We start from the raw sequence: 13883 nt of genomic DNA on the forward strand, positions 1-13883 counted from the left end.
TCAACATTTAATCCACTTATAATATTTGGACATCGAATAGAGTGGGGAGCATTTTGTCTTCTTTTCTGATTTTGGTGTTCATGTGGCAGTGTTACAGCGCCACACACAGGCCTGGTATATGTACTACAGCCTTTTGAGTTGTTTTCAGTGGATCCGTGTGAAGGCAGATATTTCCTGAAACGATGCCGTGTTTACGGGAAACTTTTTCAAAACGAACAAGAAAAAGATGGTTTTGGGTGAAGTTCTTCTCCATGTGGACGAGGCCTTTTGTCTTTGTGGACACCGTGTTCAGGCTGGTACATGAACATGTACCACAGACAGTCCACCACAGTGGAGCATTCAGACTTTTTTCAGGCTTGTAAAAAAAAAGACAGTCTGTAACTTCTAACTCCAGGGAGTCCTGCAATCAAAACAACAAAACACAGCTTATTGTGATCCCACACATCCCTCTCTTCATCCCTCCCCCTGAGGGATTCAGAGTATTTCCCGGCCCAGATAGGATTTGTAATCCCTTCAGTGAGTTCTGGGTCTACCCCAGGGTCTCCTCCCAGTTGGACATCGGTCCCTCGGAGGCTCCTGATCTGACGCCTGAACCACCTCAACATGAAGGAGCGGTGACTCGACTCTGAGCTCCCTCTGGGTGTCGGAGCTCCTCGCCCTATCTCTGAGGCCGAGTCCAGACACCCTGAGGAGGAAACTCATTTCCGCCGCCTGTACACACAATCTCACTCTTTCAGTCACTCTCCTTAGAGCTCATGACCACAGGTGATCGGCTGCTGAATGGAAACCTCTGCCTTTTGTCTCAGCTCCCTCCTCGTCCTCACCATGACTGTCTGATACAATTAGGGACGAACCGATTCAGCTTTTTCAGTCCCAATGCCGATACCGATACCTGGGCTTAGCGTATTGGCCGATACTCGATACCGATCCGATACCACTGTTGAATTGGGTTCCTACAGGTTTCTTCAAGTTATATTCAAATCTTTTTAAGACCTTTTTAAGACCATTTATATCAAAAATTAAAACCTATTTCTCTGCCTATTTACGATAAGATAAACTTTATTGTCCCGTTCAGGGAACTTTGTCTTGGACTCTGTAGCTGCGCCATAAATGCCTTGATGGCCACAATGACAAAAAACAATACACCTCAGCCATACCAACCCAATTTCACTGCCCTACCAGCAAAGACAAATAAAATCCTTGAATTTCAGAGCGTTTACTGTACATTAACTGTATCATCCCACTATTTTTCTGCTCTTTGTCCTCTACTAGGGATGTAACGATATCAAATTCTCACAATATTACAATACCTCAGTAGCAAGCCCATGATTTTTATTGCAGTATCGTAAGGCATCATGATATCAAAATCTCACTATGATAGTACCACAGTAGCTCCACAGTACGATATCTATTCCACTATCCATGAGTCAACAACAGGAACATTTTGGTCAAAAATAAAATCTTATCTGCCTTTCTCAATCTCTCCCCTTACCCCTTACAGCACAACTTTTAAGACCCAGATATCAAAATTCAAGACTTTTTCAAGTCTTTCATTCATAAATTCAATGCTTTTAAGACTTTTTATGACCCCGTGGGAACCCTGTAATAACAGTGAACATTACTTTCCTAACTTTGTAAGGCCGGGTTCAGACTACACGATTTGGTCTTTCACAGTGGTCACCATGTCAGATTAAACGATCACCGTGGCATTAATTCTTCCCATGTCTTGGTCGGGAGACGGGTAGTCTGAGCTGAAGGAAGTTCACTGCTGCGTAGCCTCTCATTGGCCGGAACAAACCACTTGGCGGAAGTCCCGCCTTCCTGTTGCAGGAAGAGAAAGGAAACAACAACAGGAAACCACGGATATGTCGATATGACTGTGAAGATATTCAAAGAGTATATTTATGCAAGAGCACCGTTGCTGTGGCACCACTGTGCCGTTGTTTTTCCCCGCCGTTCTCAGAATTGGAGTCCGTCCAATCTCTCGAGCAAGACTAGGAGACGGGCAAAATTACAAGTATGGCCTGAACCATCATCGTCCACGACCGATCACAACCCTGCACGAGTTCATAGGGCGTTGATGGAGCATCAGTCATGGCTACTGTAGCACTGTGTGTGATGCTAGCGGTCTCTAGCTCAGACAGGAAAGGGAAAAGGAAGGAAGAAGGATTGTGGAGCTGGTTGAGGGTCTGGTGAAGAGGCCAGTATGGACTGTCTGTCCTTCAGAGGGAACATGAGGTACGTTAATAATTGTGTTCACCTCAAAACCATTTACTTACGTTGACACACACATGATGAGCTTCACAATGCATCATCATGGTCATGGATCAGCTCCATTATCTGATACCTGATCTAAGCTATGTAGTCAATATCTTGGCCGATATCCCTATAAATATGTCCACATTTCTGCTGATGCTGCACCAACAGGTCTGTAAAGCTCATGTCCATCTTACTCAAGACCCCAAGATACTTCACCTCCTTCATGAGGGGAAACAACCCACCAACACCCACCAACATCTTCCAGCTGAGAAACATGACCTCAGACTCAGAGATGCTGACTCTCATCCTACCACTGCATTATTAATACATTTTTAATGATCAATAATTAAAAGTAAAAGTAAAGGAGAAAAAATACAGGAGGTAAATCATAGAGACACATATCCCTGACAAACTGCACAGAACCTGAGATGATGAGAATCTAAGAAGAAAAACACACCGCTCAACAAGAAACTATAATTCATTCGGCTGCTCATTGAAGAAGAAACCTCACATGATATAACTTAAAGGGATAGTTCACCCAAAATTCAAATTTCACTCATTATCTACCCTCATGTGGACTAAGGGCTGGGAGAAGTTTCAGAGTCCTCCGTGGCTTCTCTGAGTTACAGCGGGGCTCCGTGCAGCACTGCATGTCCATATGACGGTTGCGAACGGAGCTCACTTTTCTTCATCCAAAAAGACACACCAAAAAACATCCAAATACCTCCATAGTGCTCGTCTGTAATGTCCCTCTTGTATTGAAGCCCCGACATGAGAAATTGTTCAGAAAAAAATTAAATAAGTCTATATTTTAAGCTTGTTTGTAGCGGAAGCTCCCAGCACTGCTCTTCCTGGTCCGTCCAAATCTCGCGTGATTTGCATTGACACCCAGTTCACGGCTCCGCAAATCACGCGAGATTCTGGCAGAGCAACACTGGGAGCTTCCGCTCCAAACAAGCTTAAAATATAGACTTATTTAATTTTTTTCAGAACAATTTCTCATGTCGGGGCTTCAATACAAGAGGGACATTACAGACGAGCACTATGGAGGTATTTGGACGTTTTTTGGTGTGTCTTTTTGGACGAAGAAAAGTGAGGCCCATTCGCAACCGTCATATGGACATGCAGTGCTGCACGGAGCCCCGCTGTAACTCAGAGAAGCCACGGAGGACTCTGAAACAGCAGCATCTCCCTCCCACTACAACTAATGAGCTGTTCCTGCTCGGGTCACAATGTAACAAACATGTCAGCACATGTTTATAGTGCAGCAACATGATGGCTGAGCCCAGTGTCACGCCCATCAAATTGACAGAACCTATAAATACAGTATTTAACCTTTAATGACTCTACTGTGCTAAATGATTCATGTTTGACATTTGAGGACTGTTTATCTGCTTGATATTACACTACAGAGTCAAACTGAAGTTTCTCACCCTGATGAATAGTCCATCATTTATGATGTTCATGTGACTTCTGGTTCTTATCAGAAAGTCAGGATAGTTATTAAAAGGCATCAAGTCATTATATAGCTTTAGTTAGTTAAATCAATTCTGTATTTTAACTTATTACAGCTTAATTTATCCATATGTCTCCACATGTCCTACCTATCTTAACAAGATTCTGTTAATTCAAAAGAATTTTTTGAGAATGGTTAGTTTTGCTAAAAAAAACGAATCTTCTGTTCTTCTTTTTAGGAAATTTAATTTGTTATCTGTTTTCAATGTGAACATCTACCAAACATATGTGTTTATGTATAAGTATATGTATATTTATCTCATGATCTGCCATTTAGTTTCCAGAATTTTTTGAAGTTTTCCTCAGACATTCATTTATATCAGACAAGACACTCAAAGGACTTCCACCTTCCCTTTTGTCAGACTTCAACACACTTTAAAATACAGAGGACCATCCTTATGGAACAATCTACCTACATCACTGAAATCAATTTCTGGATCAGTCAATTTGTAATTTAATTAATTTTATAATAATTAATTTTTATGTTGTGAATTTCTGTCTTGTCTTCTTACTCTGAAGACCACCACTGTTGTTGTTTTTTACATAGGGGAGGTATTTTTATAAGCCTTTTTTGGATTCTACCTCTCCTGTACAATGTTTAATTTTACTATTTTCATTGTTTATGCAGGTTTTATAATGTGCAAATAAAAAAAAACTAAAACTTCTATTTATCTCTTCCTACAGATAAGTGATGTTAGAGGCAGACAGCAGTATGGTCACACCTGACTGTATCCAAGTGTCAGTGAGTGAGTTAGTGGGAAGGACCCACTATTGAGGAGCATAATAAGTGAATTATTTCTTCATTTGCAGACAGAGTGGCCTTTAACCTTCCTCTGATACAGTACGGTCTTTCTCCCAAAGGTCTTTCTGAAGTGACGGCTCCATTGAAATCTGGGTTTGTAACAAGGTTAGAATTAAATAGCATCTAATGAGATAATGCTGATCATAATCTCAGACTGACTCATGACTCGCTGAGCGACTTGTGGAGCATCGTCATCAGAGCAGAGTTACGTGAACTGTGAAGGCTCTGTGAGGGGAGTTTATTTCCAGCCCTGTGTTATTTCAATTAGCAATTTTTGTCCCATTGTGATTGGCTGTGAACGAGTGAGACATCTGATCTCTCTGCAGAAAAAATGCATTCGTGAATAGAGTCACGTCAGGGAGTCTCAAAACACGCATCAACAAATGTGGGGAATGTAACAACTTCCAAATTTCTTGGATTGATGAAGATTGCAAATACTTTAACATGTGTATATTTGTGAATTTCTATTGCGCATATTTAAAACAAGAAATATTTGTGTCTGCATCACAAATATGTTTCCAAAGCTTATTTTTTATATGTGGATTTTTTTTTTCTTATATATGGAATGAAACATATTTTCATATTTTTTACACACATATATATATATATATATATATATATATATATATATACACACACACACACACACACATATATATATATATATATATATACACATACACATGACTCAAAACACAAAAACATTTTCAATCCACACAAAAATATGTTTCATTCCATATATAAGTAAAAAAAAAAGTATAAATCTCCAAATACATTTGTGAATCATTTTTTGTACATTTATTAATTTCTTTGTGCATTCATTAATTTTGACACTATTCTAGCTCCATACTGTTTTGCATCAAGTGCTGCACTTCTCTACATTTTGAAGTCACATCCACTGAAGTGTGTGAATGAACATGACATGACATGACACAATGAAGAGTGTGAGAATGGAAAAGGTGTGTATGTGTGATAAGCAGCGGCAGCCTGAACCGTCTGGGGACCCATCCAGTTCATAATATGGCCACCATGTTACCACGGCACTAAAAAATCAAATCAAACATTAATTAAACTGACTGCCAAACACTCCACCATGGTTTAACTCGTTTCAGAGGGCTAACAACATGTTTCTTCATCTGCAGTCACAGAGAAAAGCGATGACTCACTTGGGCTGGTTTTCCCTCCAATGTCACAGCAGCTTCAGCTCGACATCGCTAGAAACATCTGGAAAAGACAGGAGGACAGACAACGTGTCAGGATTGTGCAAACACAGTGAGGAAGAAGCTTTTTGAGGAAGCGGCTCTGACTTTTGTCATCCACCATGTTTACACGATTTGGAACTGGGAAGGGTCTGAAATATATTCTTTTCTCAGCATATCATATGTGGACAGCACAGGTTTCCTCTCATTGGTCAGTTGTGATTAGTCAGCAGGGGAGCTGCTGTGATGATTAAAAGTAAATTGTTTGTGCTGTTTGTTTCTGGGCCTCTTGTTCTGTCCTTTAATCTTCATTTACTGTGTTTTTCTGGGTGGATATCGAAGTAGAGACGACCGGTGATGTTCTGCACTTTGTTATTGTGAGCAAATATGATGAAAAACACCAGAATCAACAGTGAAGCAGCCCATATGTTATTCCCTTTCATGTGTGAGTCAATCCGCCTCAGCCCCACTGCCTCTGAACTACAGATGCAAACAGCTCACAGATACAGACTCTACAAAGGCTCAGTCATTTGCTTAAACAGCTGGATGCTGTAATTCTTCATAAATGTTTTTCTAACAAGAGGGAAGAGTGCTTTTTTGCCAGGGACTATTTTCAACGGCGGAGTGATCCACATTTGCTGCTCCAGTGAATATTTAGGACAACAGGACTGTGTGTGGGGGACTTAGTTTTTCTATTTGGACCTCACACACACAAAATTGCAAGAAGCAGAGTCATCACATGCACTATACAGAACACACACACACACACACACACACACACACACACACACACACACACACACACACACACACACACACACACACACACACACACACACACACACACACACACACACACACACACACACACACACACACACACACACACACACACACACACACACACACACACACACACACACACACACACACACCTTGGTGATTAATCAGACTCTTTCAATACCAGTAAACATAAGGGAAGCAGCTGACCCACTGGTTTTAATCCATGTTTCTGTTTCTAACAGCAGCCTCATACTCAGCATCTCCCAGTGACACACTGGTCTGCTACACACACATTTAAACCACATGCACATTTCAAGATGTCAAGATGATGTGTGTAAAAAGGTTTAAAGGTCTTTTATATTTCTGTCCTGAGTGACAGTAACTACACGTCTTAGCATGAAATGTGTTAAAACATATTATAAGACAAGTGAACATGATAATTAGGGAAGCGTGTGGTTAATATGAGTGAAATGGGTAGGACTAAATAAGTTTTATACTTCTTCTTTCTCCTTTTGTTTTCAGTTTGATGATTATTTTGAGTTTTAGGAATTGAAAAATTGGATCAGAGGAATCATGTTTTTTTTTTTTTTAATTCTTTAACGTTTTCCTTTGACTTGTGCAGATGTAGGCTACTTTTCCTTGTAGTACTGTATAATAATGTTTTCTAATTTCATCTTTTTCTTTTACAAAATTAGGGCTGCCCCCGACCAAAGATTTCCTTGGTCGACCAGTAGTCGTCATTTATGGCGATTAGTCGAATAATGGTAAAAACATGATCGGTAAAAGTCGCTTTTGAAAAAAAAAGAGAGAGACCTGCCATGCCTTGTAAAAAAATAACAACCAAAAAAAACAGACAGCGAGTGAGTGTCACGACTTCCTGTATCTGGCCCTTCAAATTAAAAGCCCTATAGCCTTTCATACAGTTCAGTCATACTGATTTAGACTTAATCTTGACAAGACACGGCTCCAAATGTTTTTTGTTTTTTTTCCTACAACCAATCGACCAATGAAATTTTGGTCGGCTAATGATTTTGTGGTTGACCAGTGCTTGGTGGACTATTTGGGGGCAGCCCTATACAAAATCGAAACATAGGCCTATAGTGTTTCCTCTAGGATTTTTTTTAAGAAGTGGCGGAGTGGCACGGCACGGTTTGTTGTTGCTTTTCCACTAGCACTCGAGCGCCGCGTCCGACACGAGAATCAAACCCGCTAATTGTAAAAACACACCGGCAACAGCGACCACTGATCTGTCCTGAGACTATTGTTTTTCTGTCACCTGAGTTAAATGATTCTGCGGAAAAACACGCCGTGGTCTGTCATCGAGGTGCAGATGAGATGCAAAGAGTAGATATTGAGCAAGATCTATCTGTAGTTTACCTTAGTAGCTACTCGCGAGGTGCAGGGCAGGACTCTGCTGTGAAGGTGGAGACATGTGGCGGTGGTGTATTTGCGACAATAAAAAAAAAAAAAGAAAGAAATTTGAAGGAGTGGCGGCTAGGATTTAGGAATGGCGGGCCGCCACTCCTAAATGAATGTAGAGGAAACACTGATACTACTAAACTAAACTGTGTTGCACAGATAAAGTTTCCTATATAATGTAAATGTCTGTGCCTGGAAGCAGCTGCCCTGCAGAGGGGGCAGATCCCTGACAGACCCGTGTCCAGCAGCTTTTTTCCTCTCTGTCCTCATGATGACTTCTCTGTCTGATCGATGCATCGCTAAATAAAGTCCTCTCGCTCTGTTATCACAAAACAAGTCAATGGGCTCTCAGCGTCACCAGCTGTGCCGGTCAAACTGACGCTCCTGAACCACACCGTGGTTTAGACTGCAAACACGGCACGCACACACCGGCTTCCTGTGGAGGTTCTTTACAGTTCCTGAGGAAGACACAAAGTTCACACTCTGTAACACCTGAGAGGCCGAAGTCACACACAGACACACAACACCATCAACCTGCTCAACATGGTTCACCGTGCACGCATGCAAAGGCAAATGACTTCAAAGTAGTCAGCCAGTGCAGCCGGGGCGCCAGGCTGCTGAGCTGCTGCTGCTGCTGCTGCTCATGTGTGTGTGTGTGTGTGTGTGTGTGTGTGTGTGTGGGTGGGTGGGTGTTCTGTTATTTGATAGTTTGTAGGAAATGCTTTGCATGCGCATCGGAGGTGACTGTGGGAAAGACAGTGAGCTGGTAGTGTAAAGCAATGAGCTATCAACAACCATTTATAATATAATTAAGGGCTGCATGATAAATCGTTAAAAAATTGCGATCTCGATTCATGCGATCTCATTTCTAAATGGCAACAATTCTTCTGCATTTTATTTCTTGAGCTCGAGCACAAACTAATGCTCCTTTTTTCCTCTCTGAGTTTCTAAAGTGTCCCTGTCAGTGCCAGATCGGTACCCGGAACAAGACCTGTTCCAGACACTTCTGCACATGCTCCATTTTACAACAGGCATACCGGTACTGTAGCCTACTGAACGTGACCCGCTCCAACTGACAGCGACAGCGGTAAAACAGCTAAAAGCTGTTTTGATTCCTGTGTAGCGCTGTTTATACATCACTTCATTAAAGAGATACGCTAACATTTTTTTTTCGTGTCTTGCCTCACTCCCGAGTCCATTAGTGATGGGATCGACAGTTCTTTTGACTGTACTGAATCACTAGAATCAGTTCCTTAAAATGAGTCGTTCAAAAAATTTGTTCACCGAATCACTCCCCCCTCCCCCCTCAGACGTTACAGTCGCCCCCCCACCCCTCTCTGTAAGGGACAGTGAAAAAAAAAAAATCTCCCGCGAATATCTGAACTGGACACTCAACGTCCCCTTTCCTTTTTTTTATTTATATTTTATATTTTTTATATTTTTTTATATTTATTTTTATATTACTACACAGTGAACACGAGTCCTCTGTGCACAGTACATTCACTTAACATGACGCTACACAGCTCTGTGCATGCAGTACACCAGGCAGTGACACAGCGCCACATTCAGCACAGTACGTGAACCTGAATCACGTCTGCAGCAGCAGTTCTCTGGTGCAGGTTCGCCAATCACCAGTGAGCAGAGGTGGGTAGAGTAGCCAAAAATTGTACTCAAGTAAGAGTATAGTTACTTTAGAATAATGTTACTCAAGTAAAAGTAAAAAGTAGCCATTCAAACATTTACTTGAGTAAGAGTAGAAAGTACTTGGTGAAAAAGCTACTCAAGTACTGAGTAACTGCTGAGTAACCTCTGATTTGCTCGTTTAATTATCAGCGCGTAAATGTAACGTTAGGCCTAATCAAATACACAAAAATATAATAGCAATGAAAAAATCCAGATACTGCCAAAGAACAACATTTAACAACTAAGACAATAGCCTAAATGACATTTTTTTTTTTACAAAGTAACATAAATGAAGACAAATTCAGCCACAATAACTTACATAGGCCTATCTATGAAAGGTCTATGAACTGTCCATAAGCTCTTTGTGTGGGTGTGGTGTCTGTGTGTCTATCTGTGACTGTGTGTGTGTGTGTGTGGTGGGGGGGGGGGTCCTATGATTGGTTTCTAGTGAAACCAAAGTCACATGACCACACCCCCCGAAACTTCACCACAGACGGTTTATATTGAATATCTTTGCCTTCACGGACATTATCCACGACATACCAGGGCTGATGTCATCCTAATCATTTACTAGCCGCAGTTTCTTAAATTTGAGGCGGAGTGGCCGTCCTGTTTACCGCGGAGATTTTGTGTGCGGTCATGTGACTGCCTGGCTCTGTCTGATTGGTTAAACTGAGGCAAAAGTCGCGAGTGGCTACATCTGATTGGTGAAACGCAGTCACGTGACAGAGGCTCGGACGTATCCCCATTAAAACATAAACAAACAGATCGCACACTGGATCAATAAGAAAAAGTAGCGAGTAGCGACCGGAATGAAGCTCAATGTAACGGAGTAAAAGCACTGCTTCTTCTGAAGAAATATACTCAAGTAAAAGTAACAAGTAGGCTGCATTGAAACTACTCTTAGAAGTACAATTTTTCCAAAAAGTTACTCAAGTAAATGTAACGGAGTAAATGTAGCGCGTTACTACCCACCTCTGCCAGTGAGTGACTAACAGCTTCCCCAGCAGCAGTTCTCTGTGTGTGCAGTAGGTTCGCAGGTAATGAGTGAGTGAGTGGCAGCGCGGACGTGAATCACCCTGTCAGTACGTTCGCGAACGACACGGAGTGAACTGGAGCTCAGTCCCCAGTACAGTGAACCACGCGCACAGAGAGTGAACTGGAGCTCTCAGCCCCGACTGTCAGTGAACGCATCACTGAACACGCACCGTTCCCTCGCAATGAGAGTCTCCGCCATTCAGTGATTCACAGACCACACAGCAGTTCCACTGTCGGCCTGCACGCTGCTGCTGAGCTCAACTACTGAACTGAGAAAGGAACCAATCAGGTCAGGAAGTGATTCTAGTCAGTACGTTCACTTAAATAATTCGTTCCTTCGAACGAATCACTCACGAACTACACAACACTAGAGTCCATGACAAGCAGATAGACACCATCCTTTCACTGTGCATGGCATGCAGTAACAAGGGAGAGCCCGTATTGTCCGTAATTAGCTTAGCTCAAACGCGGCAGTGTTAGCCTGCCTCCACCTCAAGTCATCAGAGAAACTCTTCAGCAACTTTCGTTGCTTTTGTCCGAACAAAATTGTAAACAGCTGGTATTTAGAGTGCCAGGCAGTGCTGATCTAAACGGCTACTTTCTCACCTAAAAATGTTTGAAATGTCGATAAAGTGATATATTTACAGAGTTTAGAGCTAAAATGAAATCAGCTTCTGACTGCTGATTTCAGCTCAGGTAGGAGGCAGGCTAACGCTACCTATGCACTTCCAGTGTTTGAGCTAAGCTAATTATGGGCGATACGGCTCTATCTCCATGGTTACTGCACGCACAGTGGAAAGGATGGTGTCTATCTGCTGGTCATGGACTCGGGAGTGAGGCAAGACACGAAAAAAAAAAGTTGGCATATCCCTTTAAGTTTTGAGAAAGTAACAGTTTTGATTCACAATCTGTGTTCAGTTTATCCAAATGACGCCTGTTTGGAAGTTTGCTTCAACGTTTTGGGAGAAGCGAAGCTCCAACTGTGGGAGCAGCGACCGGGACCAGCAGGTCGTCACGGAGACAGCAGCCCGGTCTCCTGAGGGGTCACCCTGGGAGAGGTTTACCGCCGGCTGGTTAGATTCTTTTGAGGAGATAAATGTTGGTCTCATTGATGAAATCTAACAACTGTGGCAGTCGTATTAGTTTGTTTGAATGAAAAGTGAAGCTTTTATCTATTATCAGTATAATCAGAGGCAACCATGAATGAGTTCGCCTCCGTTTCACGTGATTATCACTGTCAGCCTGTTAGAAAAACATTTTACTGACCCGAGCCCCCCCCTTCCAAAACAAAAACTCTTCGGATCTGAACGATTCACACAAGTCACCTAATTGGCCACGAAAAAAGCGAGTAGCGCTTTTCGGCGTGCTGTTTGCATCCCTGCACACCTTCTTTTTTTTTTTTTAAATATATTTTTTGGCTTTTCATGCCTTTATTCGATAGGACAGTTGAGAGTGTGACAGGAAATGGGAGGCAGAGATGGGGGGAATGACATGCAGGATAGGGCCGTCCGACGCGGGACTCGAACCGGGGCCGCCTGCAGCGAGGACTATAGCCTCAACACATGGGGCAGGTGCTCTACCAACTGAGCTAAACTCCGCCCCGTTCCTGCACACCTTCTAAATTCTACCACTCCATTCATGAATCTGCTATAGGACCCTGCCGTCAGTCAGTTGTTGGTCTGTGTCAGGCCCCCATCACAAAAAACACATTTGCCACCCAAATAAATAATAAACATCTCAATTTGGTGAAAAAAATTAAGCAAAAAAATCATAATTCACGTTTTTTCTAGAATCCTGCAGCCCTATCCCCTTAACACCCACTGGTCCAGCAGATCCAGTATTAATGAAAAGCAACACGACATGTTAAAGTAGGGGTGGGGAAAAAAATCGATTCATGTAAGAATCGAGATTCTTATTCTCTAAGATTCTGAATCGATTCATAATCTTCAAAAATCGATTTTTTATTAATTTTCCTTCGTCTCAATACGTGCCCTCACTGTGCCGTACACAGCGCCGTACACAGCGCTGCAGCACGCCATCGCCATGGCGCTAAAAGACACTCGTTAACCGCCTACAAACGTTAACTGATCTGATTTAAATGCTCTATTGAATGTCTGTGACTAGGCTTGTGTACATCAGCAACCCGACCCTCTATTGAGGAGAGAGGACGATCGCTGTTTTTCTTTTTTGCCGTTAAACACGCGCGCGCTCCAGCTGAGCAGCCACATCCACTGCGCTCTGGATCAGCCGATCGGTGCTAGGTGACGTTAGATCTTCACTTTTTAAAACTCATACAAAGTGCAGCCAAACACCAGGCTGAAGAGAGAGGACCAGCAGCAGCTCCTCTGACAGCTCCTCTGTGGCGCTGCAGAGTCAGACAGGCTGCAGGTGAGCAGGCGTTAGAGCAGAGTGCCGTCTTTTTTTTTTTTTTTTTTTAGCAGCGCCTTTGTTACAGGTGATACATGTATGTGCATGTGCATGAGAACTGATTTTGAATCAAATAGACACCCAAATATTCACATCCCTTCAGTCCAGGCTTTTGGAAAGAGAGTAGCCTATAAAATCAGCTTCATTTAAAATGGTTCAAATATATTGCTGCTGAATAAATCTGAAACATGTGATGTGCATTTTGGGGGGGGAAATATGGCTTCTGATATAATAGTCTGTAGACATCATCATCATTCAACTTTTTCACATGGTCTGGTGTTAAAGCAGAAGTAAGCGATCCGGTCGTTTTGGCTAATGCTGCGTTCCAGGCAGGCTTTTGAAACCGTAAATTACAGCTTCAAGTCACGACTTACGACTTTGTAGCGTTCCAGGCAACCCACTCGTGTTTTTCCGACCTGTTTTACCTGTGAAAGTCACTATAACGGCCACTCGTAACTTCCGACCCGTGAACTCGTACCAGATCGAACTGGTACCACTTCACAGGTCGGAAAAACACGAGTTACGAGTTTCCTTGAACGCACCATAACAGTCCTCGTCCCTACGTCGCCACATTCACGGCGTCCCTTGGCTGCACACACAGCCCTGCATGCCGTTCTCTCTCCTCATTGGATAAAAACTGTAGGATACGATAAATGTTTTCTCCTCGGCTCAGAGCAGAGCAGAGTGACTGACAGACCCGTGTTTCGGTCCAAACACTCTATGTAAGTGATTGCTGTCGGAAGATATAACTACTTAAG

The 13883-nt window shown here is 42.5% G+C and overlaps 1 long non-coding RNA gene across 3 annotated transcripts in view; it reads right to left on the reverse strand.

Moving 5' to 3' along the window:
- LOC146973913 (uncharacterized) overlaps nt 1–13883 on the reverse strand; it is a 60121-nt gene that overhangs the window by 10432 nt on the left and 35806 nt on the right. For all 3 annotated transcript variants that reach the window (XR_015037795.1, XR_015037796.1, XR_015037797.1), the window contains exon 2: nt 5743–5800. This is a non-coding gene — a long non-coding RNA (uncharacterized LOC146973913). The remainder of the gene's footprint in view (nt 1–5742; nt 5801–13883) is intronic.

This window comes from Trachurus japonicus, chromosome 15, assembly GCF_045865225.1.
Source record: "Trachurus japonicus isolate A0001 chromosome 15, Traja_1.0".
Taxonomy (NCBI): Eukaryota; Metazoa; Chordata; class Actinopteri; order Carangiformes; family Carangidae; genus Trachurus; species Trachurus japonicus.